Here is a 20,332-nt window from a genome sequence, read left to right on the forward strand (position 1 = left end):
TGCACGAAGTCGGAGCCCGGTTTGCCCCGGGTGCGCACCTCGCGTGCACCTTCGCCAGGGTGGGCACCTCGGTGCGCACACCTTCTCAATGTTTTCTTGCCTTTTCTGGAAATTGGTGAAGGCAGCGCATCAAAGGTGCGCACCTCGGTGTGCTCCGAGGTGCGAACCCGAGAGCGCTCCGAGGTGCCCACGAAGTCGAAAGTCGGGTTAATTGCATTGTTTTCCCCGGGTGCGCTCCGAGGTGCGCAACATCGGTGCGCACCAAGGAGGGCTCCGAAGTGTGCTCCAAGGTGCGCACGATTCGGAGCTCGGTTTGCCCGGGGTGCGCACACCTTGGCTGGGTTGCGCACCCTTTGTGCGCTCCAAGGTGCGCACGAAGTCGGAGCTCGGTTTGCCCCGGGTGCGCACCTTCGCCAGGGTGCGCACCTTGATGCGCACGCCTTGGCTGGGCTGCGCACCTTGGTGGGCGCCATGGTGCGCACCTTTCGTGCGCTCCAAGGTGCGCACGAAGTCGGAGCTCGGTTTGCCCCGGGTGCGCACCTTGGTGGGCGCCATGGTGCACTCCGAGGTGCCCAAGATTGGTGCGCACCAAGGAGCGCTCCGAAGTGCGCTCCAAGGTGCGCAGGTGCGCGCGAAGTCGAAAGTTGGGTTAATTGTCCGGTTTGCCTCGGGTGCGCACCTTGCGTGCACCTTCGCCAGGGTGGGCGCCTTGGTGCGCACACCTTGGCTGGGCTGCGCACCCGGGCGCGCACACCTTGGCACCCGCGTTTCCTTCATTTTAAATTTTTTTTTTTTACAATCTCTCAAGTGGGAAATTCTATAATCTCAACTTTTTTTGCCTTTTCAGGAAACTTTTGAATGGAGCGCATCATTGGTGCGCTCCGAAGTGTGCTCCAAGGTGCGCACCTCTGGTGTGCTCCAAAGCTCTCTCCAGCTGCGTGCACCTGCCCCGGCCGCGCACCCGGCCCCGCCCAGCTTCGCTCACCTGTCCCGGGCGTCTGGTGCGGAACCTTAGAGTAAGAAACATCACCGTGCACCTTGGCCAACGTGCGCGACTCGACCGAGCGCGCACTGGCCGAGGTGCACACCGATTTCACCTGGGTGCGCGCGCAGCACCTCGGGCGCACCGGGGTGCGCGCACAACGCCCGGGTTGCACCGTGGCCTGTGTGCTCGGGGCGCCTCGGGTGCGCGCTCGGTGTCGCCCCCGCGCGCGCGGTAGTGCGGGCAGCGCACCCCGGCCCGGCCCGGCCCCGACGAGAACGCAAACGGGCAAAAGGTTTATTCAAATAGCATTGCGACGCCCGGCGAAAAACTAAAAAAGGGTGCAACACCGGGACTTCCCGGGAGGTCACCCATCCCAGTACTACTCCGGCCCAAGCGCGCTTAACTGCGGAGTTCTGATGGGATCCGGTGCACTAACGCTGGTATGATCGCACCCGTTATGAGCTTGTCGCAGTGTGTACTTAGCAAACCGCGACCCACGTGCGAATCCACCCCGGCCACCCACCCCCGTCGAGGTGCACACCCTCCCTCGCGAAGTGCGCCCCGTTCGCCAAGTGTGAGCCCTGCCCGGGTGCGCGCACCTTGCTAGGGCGTCGGGTGTGCACCCGGCCCGGCCTACGTGCGTGCACCTGGACGGGGCGTCGTGTGCGTGCAGTGTCCCGTCTGCAACGCGGTGCCCACACACCACCTCGGGCGCAACGACCTGCGCTCACATGTGGGCCGAGTGCACCTTGGTGCATGTTCGGGGCGCCTCGGGTGCACGCTCGATCTTGCCCCGGTGCACCAAGGCGCTCGGTTTGCCCCGGGTGCGCACTTGGTGCAAGGTGGGCACCCAAAATAGGGATCAAGCACCAAAACACAAGTTTCGGGATGCAAAATGGGACCCAAGGACCACAAATGCGTTCCAAGACCCATGATGGGTCCACGAGAACAAAAATGTGTTCCGAGACTTAATAAACAAATATTGGGTTTTAGGAGAAGAAACATGCTCTGATGCCCAAAACGAGAATCGACCCCGAAAAGGCCACAGGCCAAAAGTGGGATGCGAGACAAAAAAAAATGGGACCCGAGGACCAAAATTGGGTTCCCAGGTCGAAGACAGGGCAACCGGACAAGAAACGACCTCTAAGGCTCGAAATGAGTCCCGACGACTAAAACTTGACAAGAAGCACCCATCAGGCACCCAACTCGACACCCATGGGATGCCGACCCACCCGGGCTTCCACCTAGCACACCTTGGCACCCACCCACCCTCGCACCCAACCTCGCACCCAACTTAGCACCTTTGAACCCACATTGGCACTCACCCTGACCCTGGCACCTTGGAACCCACATTGGCACTCACCTTGACCCTGGCACCCACCTTTGCACTCACCTTGGGACCCACCCTGGCTCCCACCTCGGCACCCACCCAGACACCCACCTTGGTTCCTTGGCACCCACCTTGGATCCTTGGCACCCACCCCGACACCCACCTTGGCACGCAACTTGGCTACTTGCCACCCACCTTGGCTCCTTGACGCCCACCCCGACAACCACCCCGTGACCTACCCTGGCTAGGGTTGGTGCACACCCACCCTGGTGCCCACCTTGGCACCCACCCCATGACCCACCTTGGCACGCACCTTAGTACCCACCCCGTTACCCACCCTAGGACCCACCCCGTGACCCACCTTGGCCAGGGTGGGTGCCTTGGTGCGCACAACTTGCCTGGGCTGCACACCAGGGCGGGCTCAAGATGGCACCCGCGTTCCGTTTTTTTCACTATCTTTCAAAACGGAAATTTTAAAATCTCGTTTTTTTTTTTTTTTTGCCTTTTCTGGAAATTAGTGAAGGCAGCGCATCAAAGGTGCGCAATGCTGGTGCGAACCCGGGAGCGCTCCGATGTGTGCTCCAAGGTGCGGCGTGCACGAAGTCCGAGCCCGGCTTGCCCCGGGTGCGCACCTCGCGTGCACCTTCGCCGGGGTGAGCACCTTGGCTGGGTTGCGCGCCCTGGTGCGCACCAAGGAGCGCTCTGAAGTGTGCTCCAAGGTGCGGCGTGCACGAAGTCGGAGCTCGGTTTGCCCCGGGTGTGCACCTCGGGTGCGCACCTCGCGTGCACCTTCGCTGCGGTGGGCACCTTGGCTGGGTTGCGCGCCTTGGTGGGCACCATGCAGTGCACGAAGTCGGAGCCCGGTTTGCCCCGGGCGCGCACCTCCGCCAGGGTGGGCACCTTGGTGCGCACAACTTGCCTGGGCTGCGCACCAGGAAGGGCTCAAGATGGCACCCGCGTTCCGTTTTTTTCACTATCTTTCAGAACGGAAATTTTAAAATATCGTTTTTTTTTGCCTTTTCTGGAAATTAGTGAAGGCAGCGCATCAAAGGTGCGCAACGCTGGTGCGAACCTGGGAGCGCTCCGATGTGTGCTCCAAGGTGCGGCGTGCACGAAGTCGGAGCCCGGTTTGCCCCGGGTGCGCCCTGGTGGGCACCATGGTGCGCACCAAGGAGCGCTCCGAAGTGTGCTCCAAGGTGCGGCCTGCACGAAGTCGGAGCCCGGTTTGCCCCGGGCGTGCACCGCGGGTGGGCACCTTGGTGCGCATGCCTTGCCTGGGCTGCGCACCAGGGCGGGCTCAAGATGGCACCCGCGTTCCGTTTTTTTCACTATCTTTCAAAACGGAAATTTTAAAATCTCATTTTTTTTTGCCTTTTCTGGAAATTAGTGAAGGCAGCGCATCAAAGGTGCGCACCTCGCTGCCCACCACGGTGCGCAACGCCGGTGGGCACCCGGGAGTGCTTCGAAGTGTGCTCCAAGGTGCTGCGTGCACGTTGTCGGAGCCCGGTTTGCCCCGGGTGCGCACCTCGCGTGCACCTTCGTCGGGGTGGGCACCTTGGCTGGGTTTGCCCCGGCTGCGCTCCGAAGCGGGGTTATTGGAGCGCCGCCTCTTTTTTTGTCGGAGCGTTTGGTGGGGTTTCTCGCATTGGCTCTTCCCAGGCCCGGTTGCCACCCTGGCGCGCACGAAGTCGGAAGTAGGGTTAATTGCCCGGGTGCGCACCTTTGCCAGGGTGGGCACCTTACCTGGGCTGTGCACCAGGGCGGGCTCAAGATGGCACCCGCGTTCCGTTTTTTTCACTATCTTTCAAAACGGAAATTTTAAAATCTCCTCTTTTTTTTGCCTTTTCTGGAAATTAGTGAAGGCAGCGCATCAAAGGTGCGCACCTCGCTGCCCACCTTGGTGTGCTCTGAGGTGCGCACCCGGGAGCGCTACGAAGTGTGCTCCAAGGTGCGGCGTGCACGTTGTCGGAGCCCGGTTTGCCCCGGGTGCGCACCTCGCCTGCACCTTGGCCGGGGTGGGCACCCTCGCTGGGTTTGCCCAGGGTGCGCTCCGAAGCGGGGTTACTGGAGCGCCCCCTCTTTTTTTGTCAGAGCGTTTGGTGGGGTTTCTCGCATTGGCTCTTCCCAGGCCCGGTTGTTGGGTGCGCTCCCACCCTGGCGCGCGCGAAGTTGGAAGTTGGGTTAATTGCCCGGGCGCGCACCTTCGCCAGGGTGGGCACCTTGGTGCGCACACCTTGGCTGGGCTGCGCACCAGGGCGGGCTCAAGATGGCACCAGCATTCCCTTTTTCTCACTATCTTTCAAAACGGAAATTTTAAAATCTCGTTTTTTTTTGCCTTTTATGGAAATTAGTGAAGGCATCGCATCAAAGGTGCGCACCTCGCTGCCCACCTTGGTGTGCTCCGAGGTGCCCACCACGGTGCGCTCCGAGGTGCCCACCACGGTGCGCAACGCCGGTGCGAACCCGGGAGCGCCCCGATGTGTGCTCCAAGGTGCGGCGTGCACGAAGCCGGACCCCGGTTTGCCCCGGGTGCGCACCTCGCGTGCACCTTGGTGCGCACACCTTGGCTGGGTTGCGCGGCCTGGTGGGCACCATGGTGCGCACCAAGGAGCGCTCCGAAGTGTGCTCCAAGGTGCGGCGTGCACGAAGTCCTAGCCCGGTTTGCCCCGGGTGCGCACCTTCGCCGCGGTGGGCACCATGGCGTGCACGAAGTCGGAGCCCGGTTTGCCCCGGGTGCGCACCTCGCGTGCACCTTCGCCGGGGTGGGCACCTCGGCTGGGTTGCGCGCCCTGGTGCGCACCAAGGAGCGCTCCGAAGTGTGCTCCAAGGTGCGGCGTGCACGAAGTCGGAGCCCGGTTTGCCCCGGGTGCGCACCTTCGCCGCGGTGGGCACCCTGGTGCGCACCATGGCGTGCACGAAGTCGGAGCCCGGTTTGCCCCGGGTGCGCACCTCGCGTGCACCTTCGGCGGGGTTGCGCGCCCTGGTGCGCACCAAGGAGCGCTCCGAAGTGTGCTCCAAGGTGCGGCGTGCACGAAGTCGGAGCCCGGTTTGCCCCGGGTGCGCACCTCGCGTGCACCTTCGGCGGGGTTGCGCGCCCTGGTGGGCACCATGGTGCGCACCAAGGAGCGCTCCGAAGTGTGCTCCAAGGTGCGGCGTGCACGAAGTCGGAGCCCGGTTTGCCCCGGGTGCGCACCTCGCGTGCACCTTCGCCGCGGTGGGCACCATGGCGTGCACGAAGTCGGAGCCCGGTTTGCCCCGGGTGCGCACCTCGCGTGCACCTTCGCCGGGGTGGGCACCTCGGCTGGGTTGCGCGCCCTGGTGCGCACCAAGGAGCGCTCCGAAGTGTGCTCCAAGGTGCGGCGTGCACGAAGTCGGAGCCCGGTTTGCCCCGGGTGCGCACCTCGCGTGCACCTTCGCCGCGGTGGGCACCATGGCGTGCACGAAGTCGGAGCCCGGTTTGCCCCGGGTGCGCACCCCGCGTGCACCTTCGCCGGGGTGGGCACCTCGGCTGGGTTGCGCGCCCTGGTGCGCACCAAGGAGCGCTCCGAAGTGTGCTCCAAGGTGCGGCGTGCACGAAGTCGGAGCCCGGTTTGCCCCGGGTGCGCACCTCGCGTGCACCTTCGCCGCGGTGGGCACCTTGGCTGGGTTGGGCACCATTGAGCGCTCCGAAGTGTGCTCCAAGGTGCGCACCATGGCCCTCCAAGGTGCGCAGCATGGCGTGCACGAAGTCGGAGCCCGGTTTGCCCCGGGTGCGCACCTCGCGTGCACCTTCGCCAGGGTGGGCACCTCGGTGCGCACACCTTCTCAATGTTTTCTTGCCTTTTCTGGAAATTGGTGAAGGCAGCGCATCAAAGGTGCGCACCTCGGTGTGCTCCGAGGTGCGAACCCGAGAGCGCTCCGAGGTGCCCACGAAGTCGAAAGTCGGGTTAATTGCATTGTTTTCCCCGGGTGCGCTCCGAGGTGCGCAACATCGGTGCGCACCAAGGAGGGCTCCGAAGTGTGCTCCAAGGTGCGCACGATTCGGAGCTCGGTTTGCCCGGGGTGCGCACACCTTGGCTGGGTTGCGCACCCTTTGTGCGCTCCAAGGTGCGCACGAAGTCGGAGCTCGGTTTGCCCCGGGTGCGCACCTTCGCCAGGGTGCGCACCTTGATGCGCACGCCTTGGCTGGGCTGCGCACCTTGGTGGGCGCCATGGTGCGCACCTTTCGTGCGCTCCAAGGTGCGCACGAAGTCGGAGCTCGGTTTGCCCCGGGTGCGCACCTTGGTGGGCGCCATGGTGCACTCCGAGGTGCCCAAGATTGGTGCGCACCAAGGAGCGCTCCGAAGTGCGCTCCAAGGTGCGCAGGTGCGCGCGAAGTCGAAAGTTGGGTTAATTGTCCGGTTTGCCTCGGGTGCGCACCTTGCGTGCACCTTCGCCAGGGTGGGCGCCTTGGTGCGCACACCTTGGCTGGGCTGCGCACCCGGGCGCGCACACCTTGGCACCCGCGTTTCCTTCATTTTAAATTTTTTTTTTTTACAATCTCTCAAGTGGGAAATTCTATAATCTCAACTTTTTTTGCCTTTTCAGGAAACTTTTGAATGGAGCGCATCATTGGTGCGCTCCGAAGTGTGCTCCAAGGTGCGCACCTCTGGTGTGCTCCAAAGCTCTCTCCAGCTGCGTGCACCTGCCCCGGCCGCGCACCCGGCCCCGCCCAGCTTCGCTCACCTGTCCCGGGCGTCTGGTGCGGAACCTTAGAGTAAGAAACATCACCGTGCACCTTGGCCAACGTGCGCGACTCGACCGAGCGCGCACTGGCCGAGGTGCACACCGATTTCACCTGGGTGCGCGCGCAGCACCTCGGGCGCACCGGGGTGCGCGCACAACGCCCGGGTTGCACCGTGGCCTGTGTGCTCGGGGCGCCTCGGGTGCGCGCTCGGTGTCGCCCCCGCGCGCGCGGTAGTGCGGGCAGCGCACCCCGGCCCGGCCCGGCCCCGACGAGAACGCAAACGGGCAAAAGGTTTATTCAAATAGCATTGCGACGCCCGGCGAAAAACTAAAAAAGGGTGCAACACCGGGACTTCCCGGGAGGTCACCCATCCCAGTACTACTCCGGCCCAAGCGCGCTTAACTGCGGAGTTCTGATGGGATCCGGTGCACTAACGCTGGTATGATCGCACCCGTTATGAGCTTGTCGCAGTGTGTACTTAGCAAACCGCGACCCACGTGCGAATCCACCCCGGCCACCCACCCCCGTCGAGGTGCACACCCTCCCTCGCGAAGTGCGCCCCGTTCGCCAAGTGTGAGCCCTGCCCGGGTGCGCGCACCTTGCTAGGGCGTCGGGTGTGCACCCGGCCCGGCCTACGTGCGTGCACCTGGACGGGGCGTCGTGTGCGTGCAGTGTCCCGTCTGCAACGCGGTGCCCACACACCACCTCGGGCGCAACGACCTGCGCTCACATGTGGGCCGAGTGCACCTTGGTGCATGTTCGGGGCGCCTCGGGTGCACGCTCGATCTTGCCCCGGTGCACCAAGGCGCTCGGTTTGCCCCGGGTGCGCACTTGGTGCAAGGTGGGCACCCAAAATAGGGATCAAGCACCAAAACACAAGTTTCGGGATGCAAAATGGGACCCAAGGACCACAAATGCGTTCCAAGACCCATGATGGGTCCACGAGAACAAAAATGTGTTCCGAGACTTAATAAACAAATATTGGGTTTTAGGAGAAGAAACATGCTCTGATGCCCAAAACGAGAATCGACCTCGAAAAGGCCACAGGCCAAAAGTGGGATGCGAGACAAAAAAAAATGGGACCCGAGGACCAAAATTGGGTTCCCAGGTCGAAGACAGGGCAACCGGACAAGAAACGACCTCTAAGGCTCGAAATGAGTCCCGACGACTAAAACTTGACAAGAAGCACCCATCAGGCACCCAACTCGACACCCATGGGATGCCGACCCACCCGGGCTTCCACCTAGCACACCTTGGCACCCACCCACCCTCGCACCCAACCTCGCACCCAACTTAGCACCTTTGAACCCACATTGGCACTCACCCTGACCCTGGCACCTTGGAACCCACATTGGCACTCACCTTGACCCTGGCACCCACCTTTGCACTCACCTTGGGACCCACCCTGGCTCCCACCTCGGCACCCACCCAGACACCCACCTTGGTTCCTTGGCACCCACCTTGGATCCTTGGCACCCACCCCGACACCCACCTTGGCACGCAACTTGGCTACTTGCCACCCACCTTGGCTCCTTGACGCCCACCCCGACAACCACCCCGTGACCTACCCTGGCTAGGGTTGGTGCACACCCACCCTGGTGCCCACCTTGGCACCCACCCCATGACCCACCTTGGCACGCACCTTAGTACCCACCCCGTTACCCACCCTAGGACCCACCCCGTGACCCACCTTGGCCAGGGTGGGTGCCTTGGTGCGCACAACTTGCCTGGGCTGCACACCAGGGCGGGCTCAAGATGGCACCCGCGTTCCGTTTTTTTCACTATCTTTCAAAACGGAAATTTTAAAATCTCGTTTTTTTTTTTTTTTTGCCTTTTCTGGAAATTAGTGAAGGCAGCGCATCAAAGGTGCGCAATGCTGGTGCGAACCCGGGAGCGCTCCGATGTGTGCTCCAAGGTGCGGCGTGCACGAAGTCCGAGCCCGGCTTGCCCCGGGTGCGCACCTCGCGTGCACCTTCGCCGGGGTGAGCACCTTGGCTGGGTTGCGCGCCCTGGTGCGCACCAAGGAGCGCTCTGAAGTGTGCTCCAAGGTGCGGCGTGCACGAAGTCGGAGCTCGGTTTGCCCCGGGTGTGCACCTCGGGTGCGCACCTCGCGTGCACCTTCGCTGCGGTGGGCACCTTGGCTGGGTTGCGCGCCTTGGTGGGCACCATGCAGTGCACGAAGTCGGAGCCCGGTTTGCCCCGGGCGCGCACCTCCGCCAGGGTGGGCACCTTGGTGCGCACAACTTGCCTGGGCTGCGCACCAGGAAGGGCTCAAGATGGCACCCGCGTTCCGTTTTTTTCACTATCTTTCAGAACGGAAATTTTAAAATATCGTTTTTTTTTGCCTTTTCTGGAAATTAGTGAAGGCAGCGCATCAAAGGTGCGCAACGCTGGTGCGAACCTGGGAGCGCTCCGATGTGTGCTCCAAGGTGCGGCGTGCACGAAGTCGGAGCCCGGTTTGCCCCGGGTGCGCCCTGGTGGGCACCATGGTGCGCACCAAGGAGCGCTCCGAAGTGTGCTCCAAGGTGCGGCCTGCACGAAGTCGGAGCCCGGTTTGCCCCGGGCGTGCACCGCGGGTGGGCACCTTGGTGCGCATGCCTTGCCTGGGCTGCGCACCAGGGCGGGCTCAAGATGGCACCCGCGTTCCGTTTTTTTCACTATCTTTCAAAACGGAAATTTTAAAATCTCATTTTTTTTTGCCTTTTCTGGAAATTAGTGAAGGCAGCGCATCAAAGGTGCGCACCTCGCTGCCCACCACGGTGCGCAACGCCGGTGGGCACCCGGGAGTGCTTCGAAGTGTGCTCCAAGGTGCTGCGTGCACGTTGTCGGAGCCCGGTTTGCCCCGGGTGCGCACCTCGCGTGCACCTTCGTCGGGGTGGGCACCTTGGCTGGGTTTGCCCCGGCTGCGCTCCGAAGCGGGGTTATTGGAGCGCCGCCTCTTTTTTTGTCGGAGCGTTTGGTGGGGTTTCTCGCATTGGCTCTTCCCAGGCCCGGTTGCCACCCTGGCGCGCACGAAGTCGGAAGTAGGGTTAATTGCCCGGGTGCGCACCTTTGCCAGGGTGGGCACCTTACCTGGGCTGTGCACCAGGGCGGGCTCAAGATGGCACCCGCGTTCCGTTTTTTTCACTATCTTTCAAAACGGAAATTTTAAAATCTCCTCTTTTTTTTGCCTTTTCTGGAAATTAGTGAAGGCAGCGCATCAAAGGTGCGCACCTCGCTGCCCACCTTGGTGTGCTCTGAGGTGCGCACCCGGGAGCGCTACGAAGTGTGCTCCAAGGTGCGGCGTGCACGTTGTCGGAGCCCGGTTTGCCCCGGGTGCGCACCTCGCCTGCACCTTGGCCGGGGTGGGCACCCTCGCTGGGTTTGCCCAGGGTGCGCTCCGAAGCGGGGTTACTGGAGCGCCCCCTCTTTTTTTGTCAGAGCGTTTGGTGGGGTTTCTCGCATTGGCTCTTCCCAGGCCCGGTTGTTGGGTGCGCTCCCACCCTGGCGCGCGCGAAGTTGGAAGTTGGGTTAATTGCCCGGGCGCGCACCTTCGCCAGGGTGGGCACCTTGGTGCGCACACCTTGGCTGGGCTGCGCACCAGGGCGGGCTCAAGATGGCACCAGCATTCCCTTTTTCTCACTATCTTTCAAAACGGAAATTTTAAAATCTCGTTTTTTTTTGCCTTTTATGGAAATTAGTGAAGGCATCGCATCAAAGGTGCGCACCTCGCTGCCCACCTTGGTGTGCTCCGAGGTGCCCACCACGGTGCGCTCCGAGGTGCCCACCACGGTGCGCAACGCCGGTGCGAACCCGGGAGCGCCCCGATGTGTGCTCCAAGGTGCGGCGTGCACGAAGCCGGACCCCGGTTTGCCCCGGGTGCGCACCTCGCGTGCACCTTGGTGCGCACACCTTGGCTGGGTTGCGCGGCCTGGTGGGCACCATGGTGCGCACCAAGGAGCGCTCCGAAGTGTGCTCCAAGGTGCGGCGTGCACGAAGTCCTAGCCCGGTTTGCCCCGGGTGCGCACCTTCGCCGCGGTGGGCACCATGGCGTGCACGAAGTCGGAGCCCGGTTTGCCCCGGGTGCGCACCTCGCGTGCACCTTCGCCGGGGTGGGCACCTCGGCTGGGTTGCGCGCCCTGGTGCGCACCAAGGAGCGCTCCGAAGTGTGCTCCAAGGTGCGGCGTGCACGAAGTCGGAGCCCGGTTTGCCCCGGGTGCGCACCTTCGCCGCGGTGGGCACCCTGGTGCGCACCATGGCGTGCACGAAGTCGGAGCCCGGTTTGCCCCGGGTGCGCACCTCGCGTGCACCTTCGGCGGGGTTGCGCGCCCTGGTGCGCACCAAGGAGCGCTCCGAAGTGTGCTCCAAGGTGCGGCGTGCACGAAGTCGGAGCCCGGTTTGCCCCGGGTGCGCACCTCGCGTGCACCTTCGGCGGGGTTGCGCGCCCTGGTGGGCACCATGGTGCGCACCAAGGAGCGCTCCGAAGTGTGCTCCAAGGTGCGGCGTGCACGAAGTCGGAGCCCGGTTTGCCCCGGGTGCGCACCTCGCGTGCACCTTCGCCGCGGTGGGCACCATGGCGTGCACGAAGTCGGAGCCCGGTTTGCCCCGGGTGCGCACCTCGCGTGCACCTTCGCCGGGGTGGGCACCTCGGCTGGGTTGCGCGCCCTGGTGCGCACCAAGGAGCGCTCCGAAGTGTGCTCCAAGGTGCGGCGTGCACGAAGTCGGAGCCCGGTTTGCCCCGGGTGCGCACCTCGCGTGCACCTTCGCCGCGGTGGGCACCATGGCGTGCACGAAGTCGGAGCCCGGTTTGCCCCGGGTGCGCACCCCGCGTGCACCTTCGCCGGGGTGGGCACCTCGGCTGGGTTGCGCGCCCTGGTGCGCACCAAGGAGCGCTCCGAAGTGTGCTCCAAGGTGCGGCGTGCACGAAGTCGGAGCCCGGTTTGCCCCGGGTGCGCACCTCGCGTGCACCTTCGCCGCGGTGGGCACCTTGGCTGGGTTGGGCACCATTGAGCGCTCCGAAGTGTGCTCCAAGGTGCGCACCATGGCCCTCCAAGGTGCGCAGCATGGCGTGCACGAAGTCGGAGCCCGGTTTGCCCCGGGTGCGCACCTCGCGTGCACCTTCGCCAGGGTGGGCACCTCGGTGCGCACACCTTCTCAATGTTTTCTTGCCTTTTCTGGAAATTGGTGAAGGCAGCGCATCAAAGGTGCGCACCTCGGTGTGCTCCGAGGTGCGAACCCGAGAGCGCTCCGAGGTGCCCACGAAGTCGAAAGTCGGGTTAATTGCATTGTTTTCCCCGGGTGCGCTCCGAGGTGCGCAACATCGGTGCGCACCAAGGAGGGCTCCGAAGTGTGCTCCAAGGTGCGCACGATTCGGAGCTCGGTTTGCCCGGGGTGCGCACACCTTGGCTGGGTTGCGCACCCTTTGTGCGCTCCAAGGTGCGCACGAAGTCGGAGCTCGGTTTGCCCCGGGTGCGCACCTTCGCCAGGGTGCGCACCTTGATGCGCACGCCTTGGCTGGGCTGCGCACCTTGGTGGGCGCCATGGTGCGCACCTTTCGTGCGCTCCAAGGTGCGCACGAAGTCGGAGCTCGGTTTGCCCCGGGTGCGCACCTTGGTGGGCGCCATGGTGCACTCCGAGGTGCCCAAGATTGGTGCGCACCAAGGAGCGCTCCGAAGTGCGCTCCAAGGTGCGCAGGTGCGCGCGAAGTCGAAAGTTGGGTTAATTGTCCGGTTTGCCTCGGGTGCGCACCTTGCGTGCACCTTCGCCAGGGTGGGCGCCTTGGTGCGCACACCTTGGCTGGGCTGCGCACCCGGGCGCGCACACCTTGGCACCCGCGTTTCCTTCATTTTAAATTTTTTTTTTTTACAATCTCTCAAGTGGGAAATTCTATAATCTCAACTTTTTTTGCCTTTTCAGGAAACTTTTGAATGGAGCGCATCATTGGTGCGCTCCGAAGTGTGCTCCAAGGTGCGCACCTCTGGTGTGCTCCAAAGCTCTCTCCAGCTGCGTGCACCTGCCCCGGCCGCGCACCCGGCCCCGCCCAGCTTCGCTCACCTGTCCCGGGCGTCTGGTGCGGAACCTTAGAGTAAGAAACATCACCGTGCACCTTGGCCAACGTGCGCGACTCGACCGAGCGCGCACTGGCCGAGGTGCACACCGATTTCACCTGGGTGCGCGCGCAGCACCTCGGGCGCACCGGGGTGCGCGCACAACGCCCGGGTTGCACCGTGGCCTGTGTGCTCGGGGCGCCTCGGGTGCGCGCTCGGTGTCGCCCCCGCGCGCGCGGTAGTGCGGGCAGCGCACCCCGGCCCGGCCCGGCCCCGACGAGAACGCAAACGGGCAAAAGGTTTATTCAAATAGCATTGCGACGCCCGGCGAAAAACTAAAAAAGGGTGCAACACCGGGACTTCCCGGGAGGTCACCCATCCCAGTACTACTCCGGCCCAAGCGCGCTTAACTGCGGAGTTCTGATGGGATCCGGTGCACTAACGCTGGTATGATCGCACCCGTTATGAGCTTGTCGCAGTGTGTACTTAGCAAACCGCGACCCACGTGCGAATCCACCCCGGCCACCCACCCCCGTCGAGGTGCACACCCTCCCTCGCGAAGTGCGCCCCGTTCGCCAAGTGTGAGCCCTGCCCGGGTGCGCGCACCTTGCTAGGGCGTCGGGTGTGCACCCGGCCCGGCCTACGTGCGTGCACCTGGACGGGGCGTCGTGTGCGTGCAGTGTCCCGTCTGCAACGCGGTGCCCACACACCACCTCGGGCGCAACGACCTGCGCTCACATGTGGGCCGAGTGCACCTTGGTGCATGTTCGGGGCGCCTCGGGTGCACGCTCGATCTTGCCCCGGTGCACCAAGGCGCTCGGTTTGCCCCGGGTGCGCACTTGGTGCAAGGTGGGCACCCAAAATAGGGATCAAGCACCAAAACACAAGTTTCGGGATGCAAAATGGGACCCAAGGACCACAAATGCGTTCCAAGACCCATGATGGGTCCACGAGAACAAAAATGTGTTCCGAGACTTAATAAACAAATATTGGGTTTTAGGAGAAGAAACATGCTCTGATGCCCAAAACGAGAATCGACCCCGAAAAGGCCACAGGCCAAAAGTGGGATGCGAGACAAAAAAAAATGGGACCCGAGGACCAAAATTGGGTTCCCAGGTCGAAGACAGGGCAACCGGACAAGAAACGACCTCTAAGGCTCGAAATGAGTCCCGACGACTAAAACTTGACAAGAAGCACCCATCAGGCACCCAACTCGACACCCATGGGATGCCGACCCACCCGGGCTTCCACCTAGCACACCTTGGCACCCACCCACCCTCGCACCCAACCTCGCACCCAACTTAGCACCTTTGAACCCACATTGGCACTCACCCTGACCCTGGCACCTTGGAACCCACATTGGCACTCACCTTGACCCTGGCACCCACCTTTGCACTCACCTTGGGACCCACCCTGGCTCCCACCTCGGCACCCACCCAGACACCCACCTTGGTTCCTTGGCACCCACCTTGGATCCTTGGCACCCACCCCGACACCCACCTTGGCACGCAACTTGGCTACTTGCCACCCACCTTGGCTCCTTGACGCCCACCCCGACAACCACCCCGTGACCTACCCTGGCTAGGGTTGGTGCACACCCACCCTGGTGCCCACCTTGGCACCCACCCCATGACCCACCTTGGCACGCACCTTAGTACCCACCCCGTTACCCACCCTAGGACCCACCCCGTGACCCACCTTGGCCAGGGTGGGTGCCTTGGTGCGCACAACTTGCCTGGGCTGCACACCAGGGCGGGCTCAAGATGGCACCCGCGTTCCGTTTTTTTCACTATCTTTCAAAACGGAAATTTTAAAATCTCGTTTTTTTTTTTTTTTTGCCTTTTCTGGAAATTAGTGAAGGCAGCGCATCAAAGGTGCGCAATGCTGGTGCGAACCCGGGAGCGCTCCGATGTGTGCTCCAAGGTGCGGCGTGCACGAAGTCCGAGCCCGGCTTGCCCCGGGTGCGCACCTCGCGTGCACCTTCGCCGGGGTGAGCACCTTGGCTGGGTTGCGCGCCCTGGTGCGCACCAAGGAGCGCTCTGAAGTGTGCTCCAAGGTGCGGCGTGCACGAAGTCGGAGCTCGGTTTGCCCCGGGTGTGCACCTCGGGTGCGCACCTCGCGTGCACCTTCGCTGCGGTGGGCACCTTGGCTGGGTTGCGCGCCTTGGTGGGCACCATGCAGTGCACGAAGTCGGAGCCCGGTTTGCCCCGGGCGCGCACCTCCGCCAGGGTGGGCACCTTGGTGCGCACAACTTGCCTGGGCTGCGCACCAGGAAGGGCTCAAGATGGCACCCGCGTTCCGTTTTTTTCACTATCTTTCAGAACGGAAATTTTAAAATATCGTTTTTTTTTGCCTTTTCTGGAAATTAGTGAAGGCAGCGCATCAAAGGTGCGCAACGCTGGTGCGAACCTGGGAGCGCTCCGATGTGTGCTCCAAGGTGCGGCGTGCACGAAGTCGGAGCCCGGTTTGCCCCGGGTGCGCCCTGGTGGGCACCATGGTGCGCACCAAGGAGCGCTCCGAAGTGTGCTCCAAGGTGCGGCCTGCACGAAGTCGGAGCCCGGTTTGCCCCGGGTGTGCACCGCGGGTGGGCACCTTGGTGCGCATGCCTTGCCTGGGCTGCGCACCAGGGCGGGCTCAAGATGGCACCCGCGTTCCGTTTTTTTCACTATCTTTCAAAACGGAAATTTTAAAATCTCATTTTTTTTTGCCTTTTCTGGAAATTAGTGAAGGCAGCGCATCAAAGGTGCGCACCTCGCTGCCCACCACGGTGCGCAACGCCGGTGGGCACCCGGGAGTGCTTCGAAGTGTGCTCCAAGGTGCTGCGTGCACGTTGTCGGAGCCCGGTTTGCCCCGGGTGCGCACCTCGCGTGCACCTTCGTCGGGGTGGGCACCTTGGCTGGGTTTGCCCCGACTGCGCTCCGAAGCGGGGTTATTGGAGCGCCGCCTCTTTTTTTGTCGGAGCGTTTGGTGGGGTTTCTCGCATTGGCTCTTCCCAGGCCCGGTTGCCACCCTGGCGCGCACGAAGTCGGAAGTAGGGTTAATTGCCCGGGTGCGCACCTTTGCCAGGGTGGGCACCTTACCTGGGCTGTGCACCAGGGCGGGCTCAAGATGGCACCCGCGTTCCGTTTTTTTCACTATCTTTCAAAACGGAAATTTTAAAATCTCCTCTTTTTTTTGCCTTTTCTGGAAATTAGTGAAGGCAGCGCATCAAAGGTGCGCACCTCGCTGCCCACCTTGGTGTGCTCTGAGGTGCGCACCCGGGAGCGCTACGAAGTGTGCTCCAAGGTGCGGCGTGCACGTTGTCGGAGCCCGGTTTGCCCCGGGTGCGCACCTCGCCTGCACCTTGGCCGGGGTGGGCACCCTGGCTGGGTTTGCCCAGGGTGCGCTCCGAAGCGGGGTTACTGGAGCGCCCCCTCTTTTTTTGTCAGAGCGTTTGGTGGGGTTTCTCGCATTGGCTCTTCCCAGGCCCGGTTGTTGGGTGCGCTCCCACCCTGGCGCGCGCGAAGTTGGAAGTTGGGTTAATTGCCCGGGCGCGCACCTTCGCCAGGGTGGGCACCTTGGTGCGCACACCTTGGCTGGGCTGCGCACCAGGGCGGGCTCAAGATGGCACCAGCATTCCCTTTTTCTCACTATCTTTCAAAACGGAAATTTTAAAATCTCGTTTTTTTTTGCCTTTTATGGAAATTAGTGAAGGCATCGCATCAAAGGTGCGCACCTCGCTGCCCACCTTGGTGTGCTCCGAGGTGCCCACCACGGTGCGCTCCGAGGTGCCCACCACGGTGTGCAACGCCGGTGCGAACCCGGGAGCGCCCCGATGTGTGCTCCAAGGTGCGGCGTGCACGAAGCCGGACCCCGGTTTGCCCCGGGTGCGCACCTCGCGTGCACCTTGGTGCGCACACCTTGGCTGGGTTGCGCGGCCTGGTGGGCACCATGGTGCGCACCAAGGAGCGCTCCGAAGTGTGCTCCAAGGTGCGGCGTGCACGAAGTCCTAGCCCGGTTTGCCCCGGGTGCGCACCTTCGCCGCGGTGGGCACCATGGCGTGCACGAAGTCGGAGCCCGGTTTGCCCCGGGTGCGCACCTCGCGTGCACCTTCGCCGGGGTGGGCACCTCGGCTGGGTTGCGCGCCCTGGTGCGCACCAAGGAGCGCTCCGAAGTGTGCTCCAAGGTGCGGCGTGCACGAAGTCGGAGCCCGGTTTGCCCCGGGTGCGCACCTTCGCCGCGGTGGGCACCCTGGTGCGCACCATGGCGTGCACGAAGTCGGAGCCCGGTTTGCCCCGGGTGCGCACCTCGCGTGCACCTTCGGCGGGGTTGCGCGCCCTGGTGCGCACCAAGGAGCGCTCCGAAGTGTGCTCCAAGGTGCGGCGTGCACGAAGTCGGAGCCCGGTTTGCCCCGGGTGCGCACCTCGCGTGCACCTTCGGCGGGGTTGCGCGCCCTGGTGGGCACCATGGTGCGCACCAAGGAGCGCTCCGAAGTGTGCTCCAAGGTGCGGCGTGCACGAAGTCGGAGCCCGGTTTGCCCCGGGTGCGCACCTCGCGTGCACCTTCGCCGCGGTGGGCACCATGGCGTGCACGAAGTCGGAGCCCGGTTTGCCCCGGGTGCGCACCTCGCGTGCACCTTCGCCGGGGTGGGCACCTCGGCTGGGTTGCGCGCCCTGGTGCGCACCAAGGAGCGCTCCGAAGTGTGCTCCAAGGTGCGGCGTGCACGAAGTCGGAGCCCGGTTTGCCCCGGGTGCGCACCTCGCGTGCACCTTCGCCGCGGTGGGCACCATGGCGTGCACGAAGTCGGAGCCCGGTTTGCCCCGGGTGCGCACCCCGCGTGCACCTTCGCCGGGGTGGGCACCTCGGCTGGGTTGCGCGCCCTGGTGCGCACCAAGGAGCGCTCCGAAGTGTGCTCCAAGGTGCGGCGTGCACGAAGTCGGAGCCCGGTTTGCCCCGGGTGCGCACCTCGCGTGCACCTTCGCCGCGGTGGGCACCTTGGCTGGGTTGGGCACCATTGAGCGCTCCGAAGTGTGCTCCAAGGTGCGCACCATGGCCCTCCAAGGTGCGCAGCATGGCGTGCACGAAGTCGGAGCCCGGTTTGCCCCGGGTGCGCACCTCGCGTGCACCTTCGCCAGGGTGGGCACCTCGGTGCGCACACCTTCTCAATGTTTTCTTGCCTTTTCTGGAAATTGGTGAAGGCAGCGCATCAAAGGTGCGCACCTCGGTGTGCTCCGAGGTGCGAACCCGAGAGCGCTCCGAGGTGCCCACGAAGTCGAAAGTCGGGTTAATTGCATTGTTTTCCCCGGGTGCGCTCCGAGGTGCGCAACATCGGTGCGCACCAAGGAGGGCTCCGAAGTGTGCTCCAAGGTGCGCACGATTCGGAGCTCGGTTTGCCCGGGGTGCGCACACCTTGGCTGGGTTGCGCACCCTTTGTGCGCTCCAAGGTGCGCACGAAGTCGGAGCTCGGTTTGCCCCGGGTGCGCACCTTCGCCAGGGTGCGCACCTTGATGCGCACGCCTTGGCTGGGCTGCGCACCTTGGTGGGCGCCATGGTGCGCACCTTTCGTGCGCTCCAAGGTGCGCACGAAGTCGGAGCTCGGTTTGCCCCGGGTGCGCACCTTGGTGGGCGCCATGGTGCACTCCGAGGTGCCCAAGATTGGTGCGCACCAAGGAGCGCTCCGAAGTGCGCTCCAAGGTGCGCAGGTGCGCGCGAAGTCGAAAGTTGGGTTAATTGTCCGGTTTGCCTCGGGTGCGCACCTTGCGTGCACCTTCGCCAGGGTGGGCGCCTTGGTGCGCACACCTTGGCTGGGCTGCGCACCCGGGCGCGCACACCTTGGCACCCGCGTTTCCTTCATTTTAAATTTTTTTTTTTTACAATCTCTCAAGTGGGAAATTCTATAATCTCAACTTTTTTTGCCTTTTCAGGAAACTTTTGAATGGAGCGCATCATTGGTGCGCTCCGAAGTGTGCTCCAAGGTGCGCACCTCTGGTGTGCTCCAAAGCTCTCTCCAGCTGCGTGCACCTGCCCCGGCCGCGCACCCGGCCCCGCCCAGCTTCGCTCACCTGTCCCGGGCGTCTGGTGCGGAACCTTAGAGTAAGAAACATCACCGTGCACCTTGGCCAACGTGCGCGACTCGACCGAGCGCGCACTGGCCGAGGTGCACACCGATTTCACCTGGGTGCGCGCGCAGCACCTCGGGCGCACCGGGGTGCGCGCACAACGCCCGGGTTGCACCGTGGCCTGTGTGCTCGGGGCGCCTCGGGTGCGCGCTCGGTGTCGCCCCCGCGCGCGCGGTAGTGCGGGCAGCGCACCCCGGCCCGGCCCGGCCCCGACGAGAACGCAAACGGGCAAAAGGTTTATTCAAATAGCATTGCGACGCCCGGCGAAAAACTAAAAAAGGGTGCAACACCGGGACTTCCCGGGAGGTCACCCATCCCAGTACTACTCCGGCCCAAGCGCGCTTAACTGCGGAGTTCTGATGGGATCCGGTGCACTAACGCTGGTATGATCGCACCCGTTATGAGCTTGTCGCAGTGTGTACTTAGCAAACCGCGACCCACGTGCGAATCCACCCCGGCCACCCACCCCCGTCGAGGTGCACACCCTCCCTCGCGAAGTGCGCCCCGTTCGCCAAGTGTGAGCCCTGCCCGGGTGCGCGCACCTTGCTAGGGCGTCGGGTGTGCACCCGGCCCGGCCTACGTGCGTGCACCTGGACGGGGCGTCGTGTGCGTGCAGTGTCCCGTCTGCAACGCGGTGCCCACACACCACCTCGGGCGCAACGACCTGCGCTCACATGTGGGCCGAGTGCACCTTGGTGCATGTTCGGGGCGCCTCGGGTGCACGCTCGATCTTGCCCCGGTGCACCAAGGCGCTCGGTTTGCCCCGGGTGCGCACTTGGTGCAAGGTGGGCACCCAAAATAGGGATCAAGCACCAAAACACAAGTTTCGGGATGCAAAATGGGACCCAAGGACCACAAATGCGTTCCAAGACCCATGATGGGTCCACGAGAACAAAAATGTGTTCCGAGACTTAATAAACAAATATTGGGTTTTAGGAGAAGAAACATGCTCTGATGCCCAAAACGAGAATCGACCCCGAAAAGGCCACAGGCCAAAAGTGGGATGCGAGACAAAAAAAAATGGGACCCGAGGACCAAAATTGGGTTCCCAGGTCGAAGACAGGGCAACCGGACAAGAAACGACCTCTAAGGCTCGAAATGAGTCCCGACGACTAAAACTTGACAAGAAGCACCCATCAGGCACCCAACTCGACACCCATGGGATGCCGACCCACCCGGGCTTCCACC

The 20,332-nt window shown here is 63.4% G+C and overlaps 4 non-coding genes across 4 annotated transcripts; all 4 read right to left on the minus strand.

Annotated features, from left to right (window-relative positions):
• Window positions 1-1,320: 1,320 nt before the first annotated feature.
• On the minus strand, window positions 1,321-1,439 carry LOC131870852 (5S ribosomal RNA). The gene has a single exon (XR_009369155.1). It is a non-coding gene; the product is annotated as a 5S ribosomal RNA (ribosomal RNA).
• Window positions 1,440-7,354: 5,915 nt separating this feature from the next.
• Window positions 7,355-7,473, minus strand: LOC131870853 (5S ribosomal RNA). The gene has a single exon (XR_009369156.1). It is a non-coding gene; the product is annotated as a 5S ribosomal RNA (ribosomal RNA).
• A 5,915-nt stretch (window positions 7,474-13,388) lies between these two features.
• LOC131870828 (5S ribosomal RNA) lies at window positions 13,389-13,507 on the minus strand. The gene has a single exon (XR_009369131.1). It is a non-coding gene; the product is annotated as a 5S ribosomal RNA (ribosomal RNA).
• A 5,915-nt stretch (window positions 13,508-19,422) lies between these two features.
• Window positions 19,423-19,541, minus strand: LOC131870829 (5S ribosomal RNA). The gene has a single exon (XR_009369132.1). It is a non-coding gene; the product is annotated as a 5S ribosomal RNA (ribosomal RNA).
• Window positions 19,542-20,332: the final 791 nt, after the last annotated feature.

The sequence above is a fragment of the Cryptomeria japonica genome, unplaced genomic scaffold, assembly GCF_030272615.1.
Source record: "Cryptomeria japonica unplaced genomic scaffold, Sugi_1.0 HiC_scaffold_351, whole genome shotgun sequence".
NCBI lineage: Eukaryota > Viridiplantae > Streptophyta > Pinopsida > Cupressales > Cupressaceae > Cryptomeria > Cryptomeria japonica.